Source organism: Mobula birostris, chromosome 13 (assembly GCF_030028105.1).
Source record: "Mobula birostris isolate sMobBir1 chromosome 13, sMobBir1.hap1, whole genome shotgun sequence".
In the NCBI taxonomy this organism is placed as follows: domain Eukaryota; kingdom Metazoa; phylum Chordata; class Chondrichthyes; order Myliobatiformes; family Myliobatidae; genus Mobula; species Mobula birostris.
Window position 1 is genome coordinate 11671514 of NC_092382.1, and position 24240 is coordinate 11695753.

The 24240-nt window shown below is 45.9% G+C and overlaps 1 protein-coding gene and 1 long non-coding RNA gene across 9 annotated transcripts in view; one reads left to right on the forward strand and one right to left on the reverse strand.

The window, feature by feature from the left end:
* Positions 1-17556: 17556 nt before the first annotated feature.
* Positions 17557-22609, reverse strand: LOC140208382 (uncharacterized). Its single transcript, XR_011888754.1, has 3 exons — positions 22276-22609; positions 19968-20131; positions 17557-19275 (listed from the first exon to the last, which is right to left on the reverse strand). It is a non-coding gene; the product is annotated as an uncharacterized lncRNA (long non-coding RNA).
* LOC140208368 (NACHT, LRR and PYD domains-containing protein 3-like) overlaps positions 21129-24240 on the forward strand; it is a 111096-nt gene continuing 107984 nt past the window's right edge. For all 8 annotated transcript variants that reach the window (XM_072276981.1, XM_072276982.1, XM_072276986.1 and 5 more), the window contains exon 1: positions 21129-21415. The gene's annotated coding sequence lies outside the window, so the exon portion shown is untranslated. The remainder of the gene's footprint in view (positions 21416-24240) is intronic.

Sequence of the window (24240 nt, forward strand, 5' to 3'; positions counted from 1 at the left end):
GGAGGAGCAGATGGATCTTGGGGTACATGTCCACAGATCCCTGAAAGTTCCCTCACGGGTGGATAGGGTAGTTAAGAAAGCTTACGGGGTGTAATCTTCCATAAGTCGAGAGATAGAGTTTAAGAGTCACGATGTAATGATGCAGCTCTATAAAACTCTAGTTAGGCCACACTTGGAGTACTGTGTCCAGTTCTGGTCGCTTCACTATAGGAAGGATGTGGAAGCATTGGAAAGGGTACAGAGGAGATTTACCAGGATGCTGCCTGGTTTAGAGAATATGGATTATGATCAGAGATTATGGGAGCTAGTGCATTACTCTTTGGAGAGAAGGAGGATGAGAGGAGACATGATAAAGGTGTACAACATATTAAGAGGAATAGATAGAGTGGACAGGGCACCATTGCTCAATACAAGACGACATGGCTTTAAGGTAAGGGGTGGGAGGTTCAAGGGGGGTATTAGAGGGAAGTGTTTTACTCAGAGAGTGGTTGTGCGTGGAATGCACTGCCTGAGTCAGTGGTGGAGGCAGATACACTAGTGAAGTTTAAGAGACTACTAGACAGGTATATGGAGGAATTTAATGTGGGTGTTATATGGGAGGCAGGGTTTGAGGGTCGGCACAACATTATGGGCCGAAGGGCTTGTAATGTGCTGTACTATTCTTTGATTCCATGATAGCCGGCAGATGCACCTATTTCATTGTGTTCCTATCTGAGGTGAAAGAGGGATCTCGGGTGGTACCCTCAGAACACGGGGACTTGGAGGGAAGGGTCGGAAGATTTACCTTCAGGATGATAAAGTGAACGGGGCTAGACAGCGATATCCAAAGGGAATTCACGGCTTCCTCAGCCCATTGACCCACTTTCACTTCAGTCTCATTTGTACTGGTTGTTCAAAGCCTAATGAAATGGCTTCTCTGTAATGTTCACTACTGAAGTAACGGTTTCTCTGTAGCAGCAATGTTTGGGTTACGGCTGGAGATGACAGGAATGTGAGATACATGTTAGCCAATCAGGATTTTGTTGCCCTGTGTTGTGAATGTGGAAGCAGTTAATTTCGCGGGCTTTTGAGAGAGAGAGAGAGAGAGAGAGAGAGAGAGAGAGAGAGAGAGAGAGAGAGAGAGAGAGAGAGAGAGAGAGAGAGAGAGAGAGAGAGAGAGAGAGAGAGGGAGGGAGAGAGAGAGAGAGATAGAGAGAGAGAAGGAGAGAGAGAGTGAGAAGAAGAAGCGAATGGAGAGATTTAGTAGACCGCCGGACGGGGTGGACTCGGAGCGAGGGTCCGAAGCCAGCGACGTTCGGAGGAGGTCGATAGTGAACGATGGGCCTATGAGTGAGGTTCAACTTTGTGCACAGACTGTTCAATAAGATTCTGCCCTTGTTTTTCTTTGATTTCGTTTCTCTATTAACCCTATAGTCAAAGTCAGAATTATAAAGCTCAATCGTTTAATCGCATATTGTGTACTGTTTGTTATTTCGGGGTACTGATTTGTAACAGAGGGCATATCGGGTAGCATCCACCCAAACGAAAATTCTTACGTTTGGCCGGGCCAGGGGTTATCACCCCCTAGATTAAGCCGCTAGGCGAAGCGAGAGTTACAAATGTAACCACGCAGTAACAGCCCATTCAAACCAAGCTGACCCAGCCTGTGTTTGTGAACCGCCCCCCTTTCAAGAGATCATCACATTACCTGTTCGCATCTCTCCTTATGCACCTACCCAGCGTCCCTTTGAATAAGTATTGAGCTGAATTTAAAGGAACACTCTCCCTGTGTAAAGAAGGTCCACGACGGCTTCAGATAACAGCTGCGTACCCAGGCATAGAATGGCAACATTCTCATGTGCAAAATGATGGTGCACAGCATAAACTTCCCGACATCAGCAGAGTGTCCGTGTTGGACACTGGGATGTGCATACGGGAATATAATAGATATAAAGGGAGTGGGGGCATACATACCCAGGTCAAAACCCATCCTATAATGTTGAATCCAGTGTGTGGTGTGCTCCCACTCGTGACCATTTTCACCACTACAACGGCCCCTCACAATACGCCTCTCTCATTCTGACCATCCTCCTCACTACCTGCAGCGTGAGCGTATTGTCACTCTGTTCTTGGAATAAAATGATTGAACTGGACGTAGTGCAGACAGGTTTTGTGAGGATATTACTTGGTCTGGAGGGTCCAAAACGAATGGCACAGGTTTAGACCGAGAGGGCAAAGATTTAGAAGGTGCTGAGTATCTTGAATGAGCTGCCAGTGAAAGTGGTCGCGGCTGCTTCAGTGGGATCAGTTAACAAGCGCTTCGATCCGGGCATGGGTTACGTTTAAGTATTGATGTTAGAATGTCAGGGGCAAAGCTAAAGTCAAATTTGTTTTGTCAAAAAGTCATGTTTGCTGTTGTGTGCTGGGGCAGCAGGCTGAGGGTAGCAGACACCAACAGAATCAACAAACTCATTCGTAAGGCCAGTGATGTTGTGGGGATGGAACTGAACTCTCTGACGGTGTTGTCTGAAAATAGGCTGCTGTCCAAGTTGCATGCCATCTTGGACAATGTCTCCCATCCACTACATAATGTACTGGGTGGGCACAGGAGTACATTCAGCCAGAGACTCATTCCACCGAGATGCAGCACAGAGCGTCATAGGAAGTCATTCCTGCCTGTGGCCATCAAACTTTACAACTCCTCCCTTGGAGGGTCAGACACCCTGAGCCAATAGGCTGGTTCTGAACATATTTCCCGGCATAAGTTACATATTACTATTTAATTACTTACGGTGCAACTGTAACAAAAAAAAAATTTCCCCCGGAATCAATGAAGTATGACTATGACTATGACTATGACTATTTAGTATTGTAATTAGCACAAGAATATTTATGCACAGTTACCATGTTAAAAGTCGGCATCACGCATGAGGTTTCTGTATCTCCCGCCTCACCTGGGATGATTGTTAGGGGCCATGAATGGTAATGAGGGAGGAGGTGTAGGGGCAGGTGAGGCACTTGTTCCGCTTGCAAGCTTAAGTGCCCGGAGGGAGATCAGTTCGGAGGGGCGAATGGACAAGGATGTCGAGTCGAGAGCGATCCCTGTGATAGCACAAAAGTGGGGGGAAGGGAAGGGAAGATGTGCCTGGTGGTTTGTTCCCGTTCGGGATGCCATGAGTGGGGAGGGATGGAGAGATGATATATGAATGTAAGCACGCCACTAGCATCCACAATTATACCATTTTTTACGGATCACTACACCAGATATAAGTAAGCTTTTCCTACCAAGGATCAGAGGTCGTACACAGCGGTCAAAATATTAGAAACAGAGAAACATAGAAAACCTACAGCACTATACAGGCCCTTTGGCCCACAAAGTTGTGCCGAACATCTCCCTACCTTAGAACTACCCAGGTTTTACCCATAGCCCTCTATTTTTCTAAGCTCCATGTACCTCTCCAGGAGTCTCTTAAAGGACCCTATCGTTTCCACGTCCATCAGCGCCGCCGGCAGCCTATTCCACGCACTCACCACTCTCTCCTTAAAAACTATACCCCTGACATCTCCTCTGTACCTGCTTCCAAGCACCTTAAAACTATGCCCTCTCGTGCTAGCCATTTGCGCCCTGGGGAAAAGCCTCTGACTATACACACGATTAAATCCTCTCATTATCTTGGACACCTCTATCAGGTCATATTATGGGAGAAGTGTTTTATTTATTACGGTACCTGGTGATCAGGGTTGCGAATTCCAGTGTCGGCTCATACATGAGTTACTGCGCATGCTTGTAACCGAGAAGCCGAGGACTATGTCTTATCGCCCGCCGGGTGATCCCCAGCCCGAGAGGTTTAACCGGACCTTGCCAGACATGCTCGGAACCTTGGAGATCAGCAAAAAGAACATATTTCTGTCAACATGTTGGGCATCAGGTCCACTGCTATAACTGTACAAGAAATGAAGCTACCGGGTACTCACCATACTCTCTGATGTTTGGGCGCGAGGCGAGGTTGCCCTTTGACCTCTGTTTAGGGACTGGTGATGGTGACCTGCCATGAACACTTATTTGAAGTGTGTGTCTAACATGAGAAAGGAGCTGACAAAGGCTTATGAATTAGCGGAAGTCGCGGCTGCTAAGCAGAATCAAGAGAAGGCATGATCAGAAAATTAGGTTCTCCCAACTCATGCCTGGAGACCGAATCCCCATAAGGAATTTGGGGCTACCTGGGAGACATAAGTTGGCTAACCGCTAGGGGGCTACGACCGATGTAGTGGGCAGCCAGATGCCATACGGACCAGTTTTCCGGTTGAAACCAGAAGGTGGGAATGGGCCTGTCGAGATACTCCATCGGAACCACCTTCTGCCTCTGGGACAAGAGGTGCACGTTGATCCAAAACTTGACCTGGACCCGGCTCCTAGTGACGTGGTGCGGTGACGTGGAGAGACTGACGGACCAACAGCAGGAAAGATACGGCCGGCCCACGCCCCTGGATGGGATACGAATCTGGAGGATGAGGAAATGGGGGTGTGGGAAATGCTGCCACATGGGGAGAGTGTAGTGTCCTGTTCATATTTTTACTGTTGTGTTGTCTGTATTTCATTTTCATTTTCATATTCATAGTCATAGTCATACTTTATTGATCCCGGGGGAAATTGGTTTTCGTTACAGTTGCAAACTGTAGCTTGTGTAGCTTGTTTTCAGCTTGTTTGTGTTACTGCTGAAGAAAAGTGATGATGTGGAATGTGTGGTATCCGGTTCGCCGGAGGTTTTCTTGATGAGGGGCAATAAGGTTGGTCTTCGACTTTTGTTCGGGGGAGACGAAGTGAGAAGATGTTGAGGAGAGCCGATTGAACATACGATCCGCTGGGAGACTCGTTTGTTCGAGGTGGATTCCGAGCGATGTTCGGAAGGTGCTGTGGACTTTCACGCTGAGGAGGGCCCAGCTCGTCAGTGACAGGTAAGTTCAAGATAAACTCCAACCTGGGCATATTTACTGTTTCATTAGGACGGGCCTTTTTCTTTTTGTTTTTCTTTACTAACACTTTAGTTAAGCTAAGTTTCCTAAATATAATTCCCTTAATCGTCTGCAGTGACAGTCTGTTATTTGTAACAGGGTAGCAGATTACACAGCACCCACACAAACTGGGGTTTGCGGTGGGAGAGCGGCTCTGTCCCACGTGTTTTGAGGGGTCCGAGGCTGTCCTCCCTGGACTTACTCAGCCAAGGAAACCAGGGTGTTTCACTTGGAACAAAGGTGTTGTCCTATCACGAATGGCTAAAGGTTATAGAATGAGGGGTGATCTATTTAAACCAGACAAAAGCTGAGGATACACAGCAGGGGAGATGTTGAAAGAGAGGCAGAGAAATAAACAGGGTGGAAATAGGTTCTTCAACGAATTAACTCCTTGCCATCCATCAAGGACTATTTTAAACAAAATATGCCCCTGTCATTTATATTCTCCTTGCTTTCCCACTTGCTCTCATCCGCATTCCACCACTCACCTACATTTAAAGGAGCATTAAAATGAACCAAAATCACACACATATATTGGGATGTTGTAGGAAACTGGAACATCCGGGTTAAGCACCTGTCATCACGCGGGTTCCATGTAATCTCCACTGACCCCCACCCAAGGGATATGTTTCCATTTGCAATAGAGCTTTCAGCAATGGACATCATGGGGCTGACTTACAACTGAGGTAGATCGCAATTTCTTCCCGTAGAGAAGAGTGAATGGCTGGAATTCTCCACCTTCGAGGTTTGCTGAGATTAGATCACTGGCTGTACATAATGAGGAAGGGGATACATTTTCAAAGACTGGGGAATTTAGAACAATGAGGCCCTGGAACAGGAGAGAAGCTGTGAGATAGTAAAAATTCATGGATAGTATCGACTGGCAGTACTGGTTTGAGGGGCTGAATAGCCTACGGCTGCAACTATTTTATTGTGTTCCTGTCTAAAGTAAAAGAGGGATCACGGGTCGTAACCTCAGAACACAGGGACTTGGATGGTAGGGTTGGAATATTTACCTTCAGGATGATAAAGTGAACATGGAATTCACGCCTCCCCCAGCCCATCGTCCTGTATAACCTCAGTCCCTTTTGTATTGGTTGTTCAAAGCATTGGGGAAAAGCCTGGACACAATATTTTCATGTTGATTCCCGTCCAAACACAGTAGTTTCCTGATCCACTGAGTTGCTGCATGCGGCAATTTTATTTTTGTTTGTTATTTTTGTTTTTATTACTTGTTATTTTTGATCCAGTTTTGCGCATCTGCAGACTCTCGTGTCTCTATGGTGCTCAATATTCTTGAGACTTTTCACCAGATGTTGGAACTATAGAAACATGGAAATCCTACATCACGATATAGGCCCTTCGGCCCACCAACTGGTGCCGAACATGTCTTTTCCTTAGAACTACCTCGGCTTACCCATAACTCTCTATTTTTCTAACCTCCCTGTATTCATGCTGTCGCTGTCCTTTCCATCTTTCTCGGTCTGACAGCTTCCTGTACTGAAAGCACCACATCAGTAAATACTGCTGGCGCAAGACAAATAATTTCACGGCAGACAGGTCAGTGACAATATCTGATTATGATTGGGAAATGACCTATGGAAACTGTAATAGGCAGCAAGAAGTTCAAATTGCTCGAAGCAAGATCACAGGTGGATCAACTGTGGCAATGGACTGCTTCGTGGGGAAGGAATTTATAATCAGTTTTAATACATGTAACCAAGCAGACCCGGCCTGTGTTTGCGATCTGTACCAGCTCCTTTAACCACCCCCTTTCAAGTGACCGTCACATTATCTATTCCCATCTCTCCTGATGCAATTACCCAGCCACCCTTTGAATTAGTATTGAGCTGAATTTATAGGGACCATCTCCATGTGTAAAGAGGACCCACGACAGCTTCAGATAACAGCTGCGTACCCAGGAATAGAAAGGCAACATTTCCCTGTGGAAAATGACAGTGCACAGGATGAACTCCCCCACATATACAAAATGTCGGAGCTGGACACTGGAATGTGCATACAGGAATATAATAGATATTGAGGGAGCGGAGAGCATACACACCCAGAATCAAACCCCATACCATAATGCTGAGCCCATTGTGCGGAGTGCTCCCACCCGTCACCATTTCCAGCCCTACAACGGCCCCTCACCATCAGACCTCTCTCATTCTGACCATCCTCCTCAGTACCTGGAGCACGAGAGCATTGTCACTCTGGGTGGAAGACGGGACCTCAATTGGACGGAACAGGAAATGCTACAGAGTGAGTAATGCACCGCCAGAGGGCAGCAGAGCACGGTTTAAAGTAATTCTGCGATTTTCCTAAGTGTGGTTTTCCACATCAAATGATCAATGTAAAAGATAGAGTCCTCCAATCGCCAGACAAGAGGTATTGTTTCTTTTCCCCCTCATGATAAACGGTAATTACAGCCGCCTCGTTTTCATTCGGCTTTCCAGTATCATTTTTTTTTCATAAATCGATTGCACTGCCAGATCGAATGCAGTTAGTTCCACGGATAGAAAAACAAAATAAAATACGCTTTGCTGTTGTTTTGGTTCGTTAAAGTTCAACGTACATTTACTATCAACTTAAATATATGCTCCTACAGAGGGCAATGAGATTTGTTTTGTTCAGAACGGGACCGGGCGTGTGGACCGAAAGGAAGTAGTAAGGAAACAGATTGTCACGGGGCCTTGGAATTTCAGCGGAGAAATGAAGGGACAAAGAGAGAGAAGTCCGGGGATGGAGAGAGTGTTGAAAAAGAAAACAAAACACATACGGCTCCGCTGTGTGAAGGTCCGATAATGATTTCTCATGCTGCAACTCACCAGTCTAAATGTGTGTACTGGCGAGAGAGAAGGCATAAGCGGGGGAGTTTACGGTGGAATCGAGGGGATCGGGAGCGAAATTGGGAGTAAAACAACGTGAGCGTCACTAAATGGAGAAATGAGAAACAGCGAAGAGGATGGGGAAAAGGGAGCGGATCCATTCTGACTAGACAAGCCCGGAGTAAAACACCGTGAGCGTCACTAAATGGAGAAATAAGAAACAGTGGAGAGGATGGGGAAAAGGGAGCGGATCCATTCTGACTAGACAAGCCCGGAGTAAAACACCGCGACCATCACTAAATGGAGAAATGAGAAACGGCGGAGAGGATGGGGAAAAGGGAGCGGATCCATTCTGACTGGACAAGCCCGGAGTGAAACACCGCGAACATCAACAGGTAGAAGAATGAGACCGAGCGGAGAGAATGAAAATAAAACGGGCGGGCATGAGTGAACCGTCCCCGACCGTTCCCGTGTTCCACAGAGCGTCCATCGGGGTGAATTGATCCTTACATATTACATATCTGACGAAGGATAAATGTCACCTGTACAGGGTAGACCGGAGTGAAATATATCACCACTGAATGCATGCGTATTTCAGAGCGCTCAATTGTTAACCGTGGTTCTACATATCGGCAAGCAGATTGCTCATGGAGGAAAATGGCGAATGAATTTATTCCACTGCAGAAACCAAAGGTCTCTCTATGACTTAACGAATTTTGGTAACAGTTTCAGCGGGTATTTCACCGCGTTCTTCAGCTCCTCTCTGAACTTGCTCTGAGTCACGGCGTAAATACACGTGTTGCTGCTGGAGCTGAGGATCTGCAGCATCGTCGCCGCGGACTCTGCGATGTAAATCGGATCAATGTCCGAATAAACGGTAATGTTTGCAATCCGTCGGTAGATATCAAATACCAGCCGCGTTAACCATAGGAATATAAAACTACCGGTTATACTGAATAGTAAAACGACCGATTTCCTTCGGTTCTCCATCTCCGGGTCCTTGTCTTTCTTTCCGTTGCTGCGGCCCCGGAGCCCCCTCCGGATTTTACTGGCGGAAACAATCCGTCTAACTGTCAGAGCATTGAACAGTAAAATCAGAATAAACGGGAGACAAGGCATGAAAATACGATGAATCATCTGAAGTGCGGACCACGAGGGGGAAGTATAGAAGCTCACTTTGGTCACACACCCATAGGAAACTCCATTAATTATCATCGAAGGCTCTAATGTAAAGTAGAAAGGGATACTTTCTGAACAGCCCAGCACACTGACTGTCCCGATAACCACAGCCGCCGTTCCTTCGGTGCAATATTTTGTTTTCAGCTTTTCACAACAAATGGCCACAAATCTGTCACAGGTGAACACGATTGTCAGCCAGACAGAGACCCCGGTGCTTGCTATAAGAAGGCAAGTAAGCACCCTGCAAACGGGAGTTCGATGGAGGAAGGAAGTCTTAAAATATAGGAAAACAGTCCCCTTCAGCAGAGGGTCAGATATAACGACCAGGAGATCGGCCGCTGCCATTCCCAGCAGGTAGCGAGTGATACACTTGGAGAGACCGCACTTTCCTCGGGACAGGATCACAATCGCCACCAGGTTAACTGCAAGAGAGAGGGAGGGAAACAGAGATATTATTGACTCGTCACGGAAATAGAGCAGCAGTGTGATAGACTCAGATTAGATCTTGTGCTTTTTTTCTGCCTCAAAGGGTGAATACCGGACCAGGGACATATGAAGCGACTGAGTGTGTGCATTATCGGCGCGACAGAGAATTTGACGTGAGTTTTGTAAATGGGTTAAAGCTGGGTGAAATGATCAAAACCGCCGAGATGACAGCTGTCTAAATGCCCCCTTGGCCGCAGTCGGGGATGGACATTAAATACCAGCATCACTGGCTCTGAGCAGCACAGCAATGAAATGAAATCCATACCGGCAGTTCCCTCTGATCACATTTCTACAATAAATTAGCCATTCGGGCTGTTCCATCACCCAGTCACGCAATTCACAGTCGATTCATACGGACAGAACAGAAGGACGGCTGGTTCCCACAGGTGCAGTGTAGCCCGGTGTCCTCCTGTGCAGACATTTCAATTCACAATTATTCCATGACATCGAGACAGCGGAGAGGATTTCAGTCACAGGAAGCATCTCGGCTCCAATATGGAACGCTGCCTGCTACGAAAGCAATGGGATTAATATTGTCATCGCCTTCCGCCCATGACTGAAATGCGGGGTCTGGACAGGTGTCTGTGGAAACAAATAGAGAGAGAAACACTTCAGAACATCGGAATTAACTCTCAGTTCCTGCCGTTTGCACGTGTGACAGCGGCTTACCGGGAATTCCAACGGCTGAAATAACCGGGTAGCAAATGTCTTCAATCCGCCAGATTACTGGATATCCCATTTGAGTGAGGCAGTGAACGCTATTACTCTGAATTCCACAGCTCGGCAAGACACTCTGGGCTGACGTACTGCAACAGGCTCTGATTTATACCGGGGATCAATCTCCAGTGACAAGGTCCCACCTCTTTACATCACCTGACGTGTCTCAGGTGTAAATGTTGCGGACATGTAACACGAACACGTCAGTATCATTGGCATTACCACATTCAGATCCCTCTGTCTAATTCGACCAGAATGTGCAATGGGAACAATAAGTGAGCAATGAGGATCTCTATTTACAACATCCCACAGTTGTACTGGCAGAGGTCACGACTGTTCCCACCTTCCCACCTGAAACTTTCACTGTGGTTCTCTCTCCACAAGCATTCCGGAATCGATGTTTCCAGAATTTTCTGCACTTCGCACTGTCACGCCTGTTGTTTCATCTACAAATAGATCCGGTTTTCCCTCAGTGTGCTCTGGATCCGGGGACACATGAAAACCCCTCCCAGTCTCCTCCTGCAGACTTTCATTTCATTTTTACTCAGCAGCTCCACTTTGGCCGCTCAGGCACCAAACCCACCCCATCCTGTCCCACTATGTGCTCTCAGATATAAAGCATACCCGCTGTGTACACAGACACAGACACTATCAAACCTGGAGGACAACGAGGTTTACGTCATTCTGATCAGCTTTTCCATGATGATGTTTATTTCCGATATTTTCAAGTCCAGAGCTCTCCATGGTCCCCCCCAGCCCACCGCCCCCATCTCTTAAACCGTCTTCTCTGTTGAATCTACCAGAGGAACAGTTAGATGCTGAAATACAGTGGCGTTCAATTAGCCGTAGGAATATAATGGGCTGATAAGACCATCCAGTGCCCTGTGGGTCACGAGAGCAACTATCAACACGTTTGTCTCTGGTGCAAATACCGGCATGATTTAACAGAATATTTTCTGCCAAGTATGGATTCCACTCGGTACACAGAGGTCTTCATCCGCTGCTTTAACATAACAATACCCGAGTCCGTGACATTCCCTACGAGGTGCCCTTGTAGATATAAATGCAGGACCGCCAAGTAAGGTCACATCATCAACTAAGGTCATATTGAAACCATTATAATCACCTACACACACACAGACACATACACTTCTTCGGTAGTCTCTCGAAATCCGATGACGACGTTCACTCCATTAACGGTGAGATCTTTGATGACTATACAGTCCTATCCTGGACCCACAAGCTCTACTGCAGGTGGGACGTGTATATGTGGTAGGGGAGGCAACCATGGCTGCATTTCTCCCGGCTCTCTTCTGCTGTCTTCTGCTTGTTCTTTCCATCTCCAGAATACATGCCCCGTCCCATAACAGGGGTCGCCACGTGTTACGGTCAGCAGCAACATCCTCCAGGCCCTCGGGTCTGATCTTGCACTTATTAAAGCATTCTTCATCTCATCCTTGTAGCGCTTCTTCGGCCCTCCAGCTGAGCGTCGACCATGATGTAGCTGGCCGTGTAACACTCTGCGGGGTAGCCGACATGGGGGCATCCTTATCACGTACCCCAGCCACTGCAGCTGATGCTGGGTGATCATGGCCTCGATTCTCCTGCAGTTTGTCTTTACAAGTATTTCAGTGTGAGGCACCCGCTCACGCCAGGAAATCCCCAGGATGCGCTGGAGGCAGCTTATGTGGAAGCGCTCCAAGGACTTGATGTGACGGCTGTAGGTTACCCAAGCTTCACGGCTATAAAGGAGGGTGGTGACACAGACCGCTTGGTATACGGCGACCTTTGTGGAGGGACGAAGGCTCCTGTTCTACGCGGAAGTCTCCCAAAGGCAGCTGACACACACACACACACACACACACACACACACACACACACAGGCAAATAAATGTCAATGCATGCATTAAATTATTTCCCTGTCCGTTCCTTCCTCTTCCCTCACTGAACCCGTTAAACAGGGTATTTTACGGCCGATCGGACCGTCGATAAAGGGACAGAAGGAACAGAAGAGATATTTAAACAGCCACAGTACCATGTTGCAGAAACTAGAGGAAGAAAATGAATCGTGAGTTAGGACAATATAGTGTAGTTGCTCAGTCTGCCGGAGAGCAAAGTATTTATTATGCAGCAAGCTGAAAATGAAGAGAGAGTTTATATGCATTTCACATGAAGTGAAGATCCAGAGAGAGAACGACAGCAGTGTAGAGACAATCAACCAACGGGAGACATTCAGTCCGATAATAGGAGACTGTTGGTTGAAATTTCTACTTGATTGTCGCCGGTAAAATGTTGAAGGGTGGCTCATTTTTCACCCACCTGTCTCTGGGGCAATGTGAGAGTGTCGGGTTCATGTTGTAGACATCAGTCCCTGGTTCAGATTGAGAGTGTGGGCTTCTGTATGTGGCACTCTCTGGTTCAGTCTGAGATCATGTATTTCATTCTCTATATGTCAGTCTCTGCTACAGTGTGAGAGGTGTGGGTTTCTGTCTGTATCTGTCAGTCTCTGCTACAGTGTGAGATTTTGGGGGTCATTCTTTATCTGTCAGTCTCTGCCTGTGTCGTCTCGGTCCTGTACCCTTGAACCTCTGATTCAGTGTGACGGAGTCTATTTTCCTCCTTCTTTCCCGCTGTTCCTCAAATTCAGTAAATACTCCTAAAATAGTTTCTTTGTTCCCTGAACTATTTTTAGAACAAGAGTCTCCTGCAGTTGGTTTATGTTAAAATTGTGAGAGAGACAGTGCACTGATGAATGATGACGGTTGTATGGAGCAGTACATCCTGTGTAATAGAGTCATATGGTAAACAGTCCATTCGGCCCGGCATCATTCTGCATGCGATTCCTTGCTAAACCACATAGAATCAATCGAACAGAACCTGATCCCTAAATTTCTACGCTTTGGCAAAACAATCTCTGAAACGTTGAAATAAAATAAGGAAAATAAATATTTTAGTTCATTTAATTAAATGCATAACAATTTAGCATAACTAAATTAATAAATTTATCAAAATGAAGCGCACAGAGGCAGCGAGTTTCATGTTCGAGCGGCATTTCTCTCAACAGTTCTGAATTGCGACCTTCACCGTGTATTCCGCACTCTTTGCTGATTCTGTCACGTATTCCTCAATGTGCACCAGACCATGAATTAACTGAAGTTATTTCCCACTCATAAATAATATAACATTTATTTCGATTTTCTTATGACAGCTTCAGACTGCTCTGCAATATGCCATGCATTTTTCATTGATAAAACTGTGACAGCCTTCTCCTGTGCAGCACAGAAAGAGTTTGTGAGCGGGAATGCGAGGGAGGCTCAAGTTTCACATTTGGGATCATCCAGAGCTACACACCGCAGCACGCGCTTGACCGAAGAATCCTGAGAGTGTGACGTCACTGATTACGTCACTGCACAGCTGGGAGTGTTCCCCTCGTCAGGGACAGGGTGTGCGGAAGTGTTACTCCTGTGCTACAGGATGCAGGGTGCTATATTACACCCATCAGTGCAGAAGAACGAGATCAATGGGGGTGAATGGACAGAAGATGATGAATGGACTCATATTACAATGTGAATACAATACCTGGACATGTTGGGATCGTGGGAATACTGGAGTACAGGAACAAGCCCTTTGACTCATTACTTCTGCTCTCAACAGGATACCTAATGAGACTAAACTCTGTTGACTGTACATGATCCATCTCCATTCATTCACTGCATGCTCATGTGCGAAGCCAACAACATCGTAAACAACAATGTATTACCGACTGACACACTTCAAGTCAAGTCAAGTCTTTTTTATTGTAATTTCAACCATGACTGCTGGTACAGAACATAGTAAAAATAAGACAACGTTTTCCAGGGCCATGGTGCTACATGAAATAATATAAAAACTGCACTGAACTAAGTAAGAAAAAAAACACAAAAACTAGACTAGACTACAGACCTATCCAGGACTGCATAAAGCGCACAAAACAGTGCAGAAACTACAATAAATAATAATACATAATAAACAAGACACTTGACAGATTATCGGTACAGTTTATAACTCTATTTGGACTCTGCAGTTCCAGTGCTCCGAGAAATAGGTCTGAGAAAATAACTTATTTACTCCGACCACCCAGCAGCAGCTGGATAATTTATAGAATTAGGACTGAAGATGGAAGCAAATTGCTGAGCGATTCCCTGCGCCAGCGCGTTTTCTGAACCGACCTGTCATTTACATATTACAGGGGAAATGCTACAATGATTTCAAAGCATCTTTTCCAATGCAGCCCTGCAACTTAAAACCAGCATTTCAAAGTGTTCAGCAGCAGCTTCTGCTGCTCGTTAAAAGAACCAGCCTTCCAAAATGCCAATTCCAAATTCCCAGTTCAAGCACGCACCAATTTATCCTAATGCCAATTTACCTCTGAATCGTGGTTTTATTGGATCGGGTGTAGATACGATCATATTTCGATCCCTTTGACCCTGAATCCACATGGCCAGTGTGGAATCCGTGTCTTCTTCTGAAATCAATAATAAATGAAACATACAAAACTACACAGACTAAAAACGCAGCGCAGGCAAAGCAAATATCCGCGCTCACACTTGTCTTCTTTCAAAACCATCGCAGGCAATTGGAGAATACAGAATAAACAATTTCCAAAGCTTCCATCTTCGCATGGTATAACCATCCATTTCACTCAGTCTCCATGCTTCAGTGTGTGCAAGGACAGAGGGATAGAACAGCATCAACGACTTTCGAGATTGGCCGGTGCTGCGAGACACTAAAGTTCTAACCCAGACATACAGTCAGACAGCCACAGGAAACCACTGCACAGAAGTAGTGACTTCAGGTCGGTGATGAATTATTTAAACTGCCTACTCCCATCGACTGTACCCGGACCGAGGCCATCCATATCCCAGTACTTTCCCAATCATCTCTTAAACGTTGACATCTAGATCTCCATTACCATTTGCGTTGGCAGCACTGTCTACACTCTGAAGACCCTCTGGGTGAAGAAGTTTCCCATCATGTTTCTCTTAAACATTTCACAATTCACCATTCGGCCATGATCCACAGTTTGTATTCTCACTCATCATCACTGGAGAAATCCTGATTGCATTTACACTCTCTATACGCCTCATAATGTTGTATACTTCTATCAAATCTCCCTCAGTCTTCTACTCGCTCGGGAATAAAGTGCTGACATATGTAATGTTTCCTTTTAATTCAAAACATACAGTCCTGGCAATAGCCGTGTAATTTCTTTTTTCTCTGAATTCTTTCAAACTTAGTCAAATCTGTACTGCAGGTAGTCATCGCACCAGCGATGTAAATTGGGTTGTGCGGTCCGCTACTCCTTATGAAGTCAACAACCAATTCCTTCGTCTTGCTGACGTTGAGGGATAAGTTATTGTCTTCGCACCATGCCACCAGGTTCTTAATTTCCTCTCTGTACTCAAACTCATCATTACCCGAGATACGGCCTACAATTGTTGTGTCATCAGCAAACTTATATATTGAGTTTGATGGAAACTTGGCTACACAATCATGGGTGTACAGTGAGTACAGCAGGGGGATGGGTGCACAGCCTTGTGGGGCACCGGTGCTCAGAGTGATTGTAGAGGAGAGTTTGTCCCCTATTTTTACAGCCTGGGTCCTGTCTGTGAGGAAGTTGAACCAGCTGCAGATCTGAGTGCTAAGGCCCAGGTTACGGAGCTTAGGAATCAGTTTATTTGGAACGATGGTATTAAAGGCAGAGCTGTAGTCAATGAAAAGGAGCCTTACGTATGCATCTTTATTCTCCAGGTATTCTAAGGAGGAATGTAGGGCCAGACAGATGGCATCTGCCATTAACCTGTTGCTCCGGTAGGCGAATTGCAAAGCGTCGAGGTTGACCGGTAGGCTGTGGTTGATATGTGCCATAACCAATCTCTGGAAGTACTTCATAGCAATTGATGTCAGAGCCACAGGTCGATAGTCATTTAGGCATACCACCTAGCTCTTCTTCGGCACTAGGATTATAGTTCCCTTCTTAAAACACGAGGGGATCTTAGACTGTAACAAGGAGCAGTTGAAGATGTCAGCAAACACTCCAGCTAATTCGCCTGCACAGGCCCGGAGAACTCGTCCTGGGACACCATCATATTTAGCGAGATAGTTGATAAGGTTAACCACGGTTGTTTCCTCAGTAGCCATGGGCTTCTGGGAATGGAGCTTCTGGACTCATAATTAGTTTTTGCCCACAGAATGCAGAGAATAATTATGCACAGAGCATCATCTTCCTGGAGGTTGGTGGCCAGTCGTGTTTTGCACAGATCTGTTCTGGGACACCTCTTTTTTGTGCTATATACAAATAATTTGAACAAGGAAGTGGAAGGGTGGAATTAGTAAGTTGGCAGCTGATACGGGTATTGGTGGAATTACAGAAGATTATCGTAGGTTACAACAGGACATTGACAGGATGCAGTACGGGGCTAAGAAGTGGTGGATGGAGTTCAACCCGGAAAGATGTGAACTGATCCACTTTGGAAGGACACATTTGAAGGCAGAATACAGGGTTAATGTCAGGATTGCTAGCAGTGTAGTAGAAGAGAGGGATGAATGGGTCCACATCCAAAGATCCCTCAAAGCGTTTTTGCAAGTTGATAGGGTGGTTGAGAAGGCGTGTTGTGTGTTGCTTTCATTAGTCAGGGGCTTGAGTACAGGAGCCGCAAAGTAGTTTACTAATTCTAAAATCCTGGTAAGATCACACTTGGAATATTGTGTTCAGTTTTGAGCGCCTCATTCTGGAAATGATATGGAAAATTCATCGAGTGTGCAGAGGATGTTAGCTATGATGCTGTCTGGATAAAACATTCTGTACATTCTCTTTGGAGCAAAGGAGCTTCAGAGCTGACTTGATAGATTGGTGCAAGATACGTCTCTGCCGAAGGAAGTATAAGGCGTGACCTCCCTTCACTAGCCTGCACGCCACCCTAGGGCGAGATGTAGCAAATACATTTCCAACCCAGAAATCGGGGTCACGTGAAACCATAGGACCAGGTGGTTAATGGTCGTATAAGCAGCCGATGTCGGTCACGTGCTGTGCTTATTTGACCACTGACACCAGGCAGACACCGCTGAGGAGTATTGATAATGGCTGTAGTCAGCTGTCTTGTAAAGACACTGTCTGGGAGAAGGCAATGGAAAAGCACTTCTGTAGAAAAAGTTGCCGAACAATCATGGCCATTGGAAGATCATGATCACCTATATCATGCGACCCGGCACAGAGCGAACAAAGGAATATTACCTGGGACCTTTTCAGTGCAAATGGTTTAGCTGGGGTATCCAGGTGGGTTTCTTAAATTAATATGTATATTGTCCAAAAAGAGCAGAAGCTGTACTGGATCTGGCGTTGGGTAATGAACCTGGCCAGCGGACCGTCATTTCAGACCAGACAGTTACCACAACTGCTTAAGTTTGACGATAGCTACAGAGAAGGGCAAAAATGGAGCTTGTGAAAGAGTATTAAAGTGGAGCAGGTTACATTACGAGAGTATCATGCAGGAACTAGAGGGAGATAATTAAGAACAGCTACTATTGGGCAAGTCGACATCCGCCATGTGAAAAGTGCCTAAGTTTTAACTACACAGAGCACAGGCCAGGTATGTTCCAGTCAGAAGGAAGGACAAAGAGAACTGTGGATGTCGAGGGAGGTCATGTTGTAGTCCTGAATAAAAAGGAAAAATAGATGAAGCTTTGGAAGATAGAATCAGACGGGGTCTTGGAGGATTATAAAGAGCCAGAAAATAATTTAGGAGGGGAATTAAGAAAGCCAGGAGGGGCCACGAAAAACCCTTGGTAAGTAGGATTAAAGAGAGCCCCAAGGCATCCTGTACATACATCAGGGGCAAGAGGATAACAAGGTGAGGGTGGGGCCACACAACGATAAAGATCGGGGGGGGGGGAAGCATGTGCCTCGATGCGAAGGATGCGGGGGCAGTCCATAACGAGTACTTTGCATCAATGTTTAGCAAGGAGAAAGACGTGGAAGGTGTGGAGATCAGGTACAGGAGTATTAATATGCTCAGGCATTTTGAAGTGTAGGAGGAGGTAGTGCCGGGTATCTTAAATAGGAATAAGCTGGATAAGTACCTCGTGCCTGATGGGATACACCCCAGGTAATTGAGAGAATGGAGAAGAGATTGCTGGGGCTTTGACCAATAACTTTGTGTCCCCCATAGGCACAGGCGAGGTCCTGGAGGACTGGTGAGAAGCTCACGTTGCTCCATTGCTCAAGAAGGAAACCAGTGATAATCCTAGAAACCAGAGTCCGGCGAGTCTCACGTCAGCAGCACAGAAGGTACTGAGGAGAATGCTGAGAGACAGGATTTATTAGCATTTGGAAAATCATAGCCTAATTAGGGAGAGCCAGCATAGCCTTCCGTGGGGTAAATTGTGCCTTAGTACATTGATTGATTTTGTTAATAACGTGACGAGGATGATTGATGGAGGCAGAGCTGTGGTTGTCATTTCAACACGTTTCAGAAAGGCATTTCACAATGTCCCGCATGTGAGTCTCATCCAGAAGATTAGGATCAATGGTGAATTGTCTGTTTAAATAGTTCGGGCCGCCGAGAATGAATGCTTGGGATGATGGTGGAAGTGGATACAATGGGACTATGTGGAGACACTTAGATAGGCACATGAATCTGAGGAAAACAGACGGATAAGGATGTTTTGAATGCATAATGGTTTTATATATAGATAGCCGTATAATTACTAATCTAAATGTTTTCCAGGGAGCTGTGATCATTGTGGGCCGCAGGGCCTGTCCCTGTGCTATACTAATCTATCTTCTGCGTCAATGTTCTATAATATTGTTTCACCTACAATCTTTCAATGCGATTTTCGGATCAGAGTGTTGTTTTACCATACCGAGTTCCAGAACTTCTTTCAGCATTTTTTTCAACTCTGCCAACCCATTCCTCATTTCCACAAAGGATTTCCACATCACCCCCTGGGACTAGGAGTCTTTCCCCATCTCCAGGCTGAGGTAGAGAAGGGAATCCTCTGTCATAGTTCCCTTTTCTGTGAGTTCTGTGATTTCCTGTAAACAATGAAACTGTTGAGTGACAGATTGGGTGAAAGAGAATGGAGAAGATAATATCTGCTTAATGATAGGACGTCCCAGTGATTTTCTGCACAGGACTGGTCACTAGGCATCCTCCTCACCCATTCTGTACATTGCTGGGTTCAGTCATTAACAGTAAAGTACTGTCTGTGAAAATTACAAATCAGAATATTATTAGAGCCATAGAGCCCAGCAGCACTGAAACAGCGGGGAGAACGAAGACGGGGCAAAGAAGGGAGGCAGGAAGGGGAGTGGTGGTCGAGTGAGGAGAGGCAAACAGAGGGGCCTATTTATACTTTCCATCAAAAAAAAAGTAATTGTTTGAACTTACTTGGTGCAAACTTATTAACCAACCCTATATATTCTCAACGTCCGATCTCCACTCTACTCGCAACATCTCCCGTCCGACCAGTCACCCCATACCTATACTTCCACCTATATCCGCTACCCACACACACAATGACATTTCCCCTACGCCCCAAACTGCAACCCCGCTTGGGGAAACACAATTAACTGATCCCACTGACCGGGTTCGGACGCAAAGCTAAAAATGGGGCTGCGGGACCGGAGAGCCCGGAACCTCCAGCCGTCCGGCAGACCCATGGCCCGGCCCTTTCCCGATGTAATCGACCCCTGATTTACCAAACCCTGGATCAGTCGCTACTCACCGCCATCCGAAAACGAGAAACACCGGCGAGAACTGCGTTCAGCACCGCACCTGCGTTTCGCAGGAGTTTCGCCGCAGCGGCAGCGCCACCGGTGGTCGGAGGTCTGAACATCGCCGTCGGTGACCGAAATTCCACGCAGCGCCAGCAGTGGCCGGAGGCTGAAGCTACAACAAAGAGGTAAATCACAAACACCGCAATGCTGCAGATGCTGGATACCCAAAGCAACAGACACAAATTGCTGGCGGATCTTAGCGGGTCAGGCAGAATCTATCGAAGTTGAAGTTTTGGTTTGAGACTCTTCTTCAGAACTGAGAAGGAAGGGGGAAATATCCGAATAAAAACGGGGCGGGTGAGGAAAGGGCCAGCTGGAAGGTGATAGGTTAAGCCAGGACGGTGGGAAAGCTATATAGAGCTGGAGAAAAAAACAATCTAATACCTTCTGAAATGTCTGCTTTGCTACCGCTGCTACTGTGTGGTAACCGGAATTTCCGGACCTGAAGGCCTCGAAATCCTCGGCTTTGCGTGTTTCAGCGGCCGGGAAGAGGTCGAAGGCGCTCGGCAGAGGATGGCGCTCGGGAGGCTGCGCGGAACCTCGGGGTTTTCGGACGGATGGACTCAGGGTCGGCTGTGTTCGGCTGCTTCCAAGGTATCAGCAAGTTCATGGTGCCTGGAAATTTATGGCAGGGAGTTTCTCCCTTTTGCCGCCGCTATCGGGGACTTGGGAGTCGACCGACTCGGGGACTTTGAGATTTTTTTCTTTTACTGTGCCTATGGACTGTTCTTCATCAAATTATGGTGTTGCTTTGCACTGCTCTAACTATATGGTATAGTTATGTGGTTTTGTCAGTATTAGTCCTTGGTCTGTCTTGTGTTCTGTGATATCACGCCGGAGAAACATTGTATCATTTCTTAATGCATGTATGCATTTCTAAATGACAGTAAAAGAGGACTGAGTGTTTTCATACTCTAATAGGAGAGGAGAGTGGAGAATAGGAGAAAGGAATAGAGGAGTGGACCCAGAGAGAAGTGATAAGTAGGTGAGAGGAAGTCAAAGCTCAGAGAGGAGCTTCTGTCACCCACGCACTGCTGTGCTCGAGCTTGGTCGGTTTAACGGCTGAGCTACTAATCACGTGACCACCCCTCTCTCTCTCTCTCCCCCCCCTCCCCCCGCCACACACACACATACACTCTCCGCTCTCAACAGAGGATTCCGGAGCTGGGCTATCCTATTGGTGCGAAGTGATGTCAACCACTGGTTCCAGCCAATAGAGGAGGGAGATCATCCCAGAGAGTGGTAGCCCCAACTCGGGGTCGAACTCCCCGTCAGAACGGAGCAAACCTCAAAGTAAATGTCCCGTTTTTAAAAATTATTTCCATTTCCATCCGTGGGAAATTGTTGGCGTTTGTGAAGCGTCTCCTGCGGCCGGGGTCTGATCTATCGCTGACAGGTAGGAGGAAACCGCTTGGCCCATCGGCTTTATTTCAGCTCCCCGGAGGAGGGAGGGATCCGGGCAGAAGACGCGGGTGGGAGGTTTACTGAAAGGATGCCGGTGGTGTGAGAGGGAGCAGACAGGATGTTTGTACCGGTGGGCTCAAGAGGGGTTTATCTGTGGAAATGTCTGACCCCACGGTGGAGGCGAGCGGAGGGATTCACCACATTGGGGGGGGGGGGGCGGGGGCAAACACCGGCAGACTGTTGACCTGCAAGTTGGGCCAATGGTCCGGGCAAAGTGACAATTATTTGGAGATAGGAGTGGTATTGGGGCGGGGGTGGGGGGGTGAGGTGGGGGCAAGGATGGAATGGCCCGGGCTCTTATTGAATGACAGGACGGGCTGGAGGGGCCGAGTGGCCTGCTCCTGTTCCTGGTATCTGTGTGTTTAAAGAGATGGAATAAACAGATCCTTCTTGGGTCTGCAAAATGGCCCAGTGTGTGTTGTAGGGATCAGTGCTTGGAGCCCAGTTTTTCCCAAACTCTAAGAATAAATGAGGTGAGAATAGAATAGAATATATTTGGCTGAGGGACAAAATCCGACATTTCTCAGTCTCTTGTAGACACAGAATATTTATATATTAATAAAGACATGAATGTATATTAATAAGAACATAAACATAAGAACATTATATTAATAAGAACATAAAAACATATCTACATTGTTAATGATATTTATTAGTCTGTTATTGATACAACATATACATCTATATATTGACAATTGCATAAAATCTGTATTTAATGACATAAAACATATTTCAATATTGTTAATGACAGTTGTATAATTTATGTTCCGTGAGTTATCTGAATGTACTTGCCTGTGATGCTGCTACAAGTCAGTGTTTCTCTGTACCTGTGCCTTCCCGTACTTGTGCGCTTCGTAATAAATTCAACTGGACCTCAAAAAACTCATTATCATCTTGGCACCTCGGTAGTTCAAATGTGAAGAGACAGTACACTGTTAAATACAAGAACCTGAGCATTGTTGATGAGCAGAGGGATCTGGGAGTCCAAGTTCACCGCTCCGTGCAAGAGAGTACACAGACTGACAGGGTGATTAAGAAGGCAAATGGTATGCTGACCTTTATAGTCGAGGCAATGAGTTCAAATGTCAGGAAGTTATGTTAAATCTCGAGTTAGGCCACATCTGCAGTATTTCATACAGTTCGAATAGGAAGAATGTCGAGGCTTTGGATGCGAGTGCAGACGAGCTTTATCAGGAAATTTCATGAATTACAGGGCATGCATAATTTCTAAGGGCATATGCCAAAGTTTACATTTGTTTGTCATAGCTTTTTCCCTTTAGGATCATTTATATCATAGTATGTACTATTAATTCAGTAACTGTTTATTTCTGTAGGACATTCAGTGATTGTCCTTGGTGTGTTCTCCCACCAAATTCTATCTGCTCATTCCGTACCATATTATTCATATTGTGCCTGTATCTTATCAATAATTATATACCAACAATTTTATCCTGCTGTCTCCTTATTGTGAAGTATTTTACCTCACTGAGTTATTTTCCGCTATTAGTGTTTTTTACCTGGAACTAGCAGAGGATTTATTGAATGCAACACGAGATAGGTTAGAGACAACCATTACAATTTCAGTTTCAACGTTATAAAATGGCCGCTGTGTTAATTTTATATCAAGACACTTTACAGGACAATGCCGGGGTAGCAGTCTGTCACCCGAAGTTTAATTCAAGTTGGATAATACAACAAGAAAATGATCCGAAAGACAAGAGTAAATCAATAAGATAATGATTTCTAAACAAAAGTTTGTTTTTTGGAATGGCCGAGTCAAAGGCCTAATGTTAATCCCACAGGAATGTTGTGGAATGGCCTGAAGCAGCACTTCAGGCAAGGAATCCCACCGACATCCCAGAGCTGAAGCACTTTTGTAAGAAAGAATGGCCTAAAATTCTTCCAAGCTGATGTGCAGGAAGATCAACAGTTACCGGAACATCTGGTTGAAGTTATTGGTGTACAAGTGTGGGGTGGGGGGGGGGGGGGTTCATACCAATTATTGAAAGCCAAGGTTCACAGACTTTTTTGAACAAGTACATGTAATATTGAATCATGTTATTCTTGTCATAAGGAGACTCGCGCATTTAAAATTGACTTATTTGTTTACATTTTTTGGAGGGCCGTTTTCTGCATTGCCAGGGTAACAGCCCATGTGACCGGCAGGGAGTGGTAAACATTTTTATCGTTGTCTGGTCACCGTTGCTCAGTGAGAGTTAATGGCTTCAGCAGCAGATGTAACAGATTGATAGAGGGGTGGGGAGGTTGTTGTGAACATTGACTGTGTGTCCTGAATTATTCCTGTGTTGGAATGAAGAGAAAACTAATGATGATCCCTTTCCCCATCTGGTTCCATCTGCTAATTCCCCGCGCATCTTGTTCAACCTCTGTCCAGCCTGTAACCCACCACCTCAATGATATACATTAACCACCTTTTTCTATCTCTGTCCAGTCTGTATCCCATCACCTCAATGATATATATCAACCAGTTTGTTCAACCCTTGTCCAGTCTGTATCCCATCACCTAAACGATATATATCAACAATCCTGTCCAACCTCTGTCCAGCTTGTATCCCACCAGCTCAATGATATATATCAAACATCTGGTCAGTTTCCGGCCAATCTGTATCGCATCAATAATTACAATTTTAGTTTCAACATTACAAAATGGCCAAATGTTAATCTTGACAGCATTTAAAGTGAGTCTGTTATTTCTGTTTTTTTGTCATTTTTGGACAGCCAATTTCTCTGTTGCCA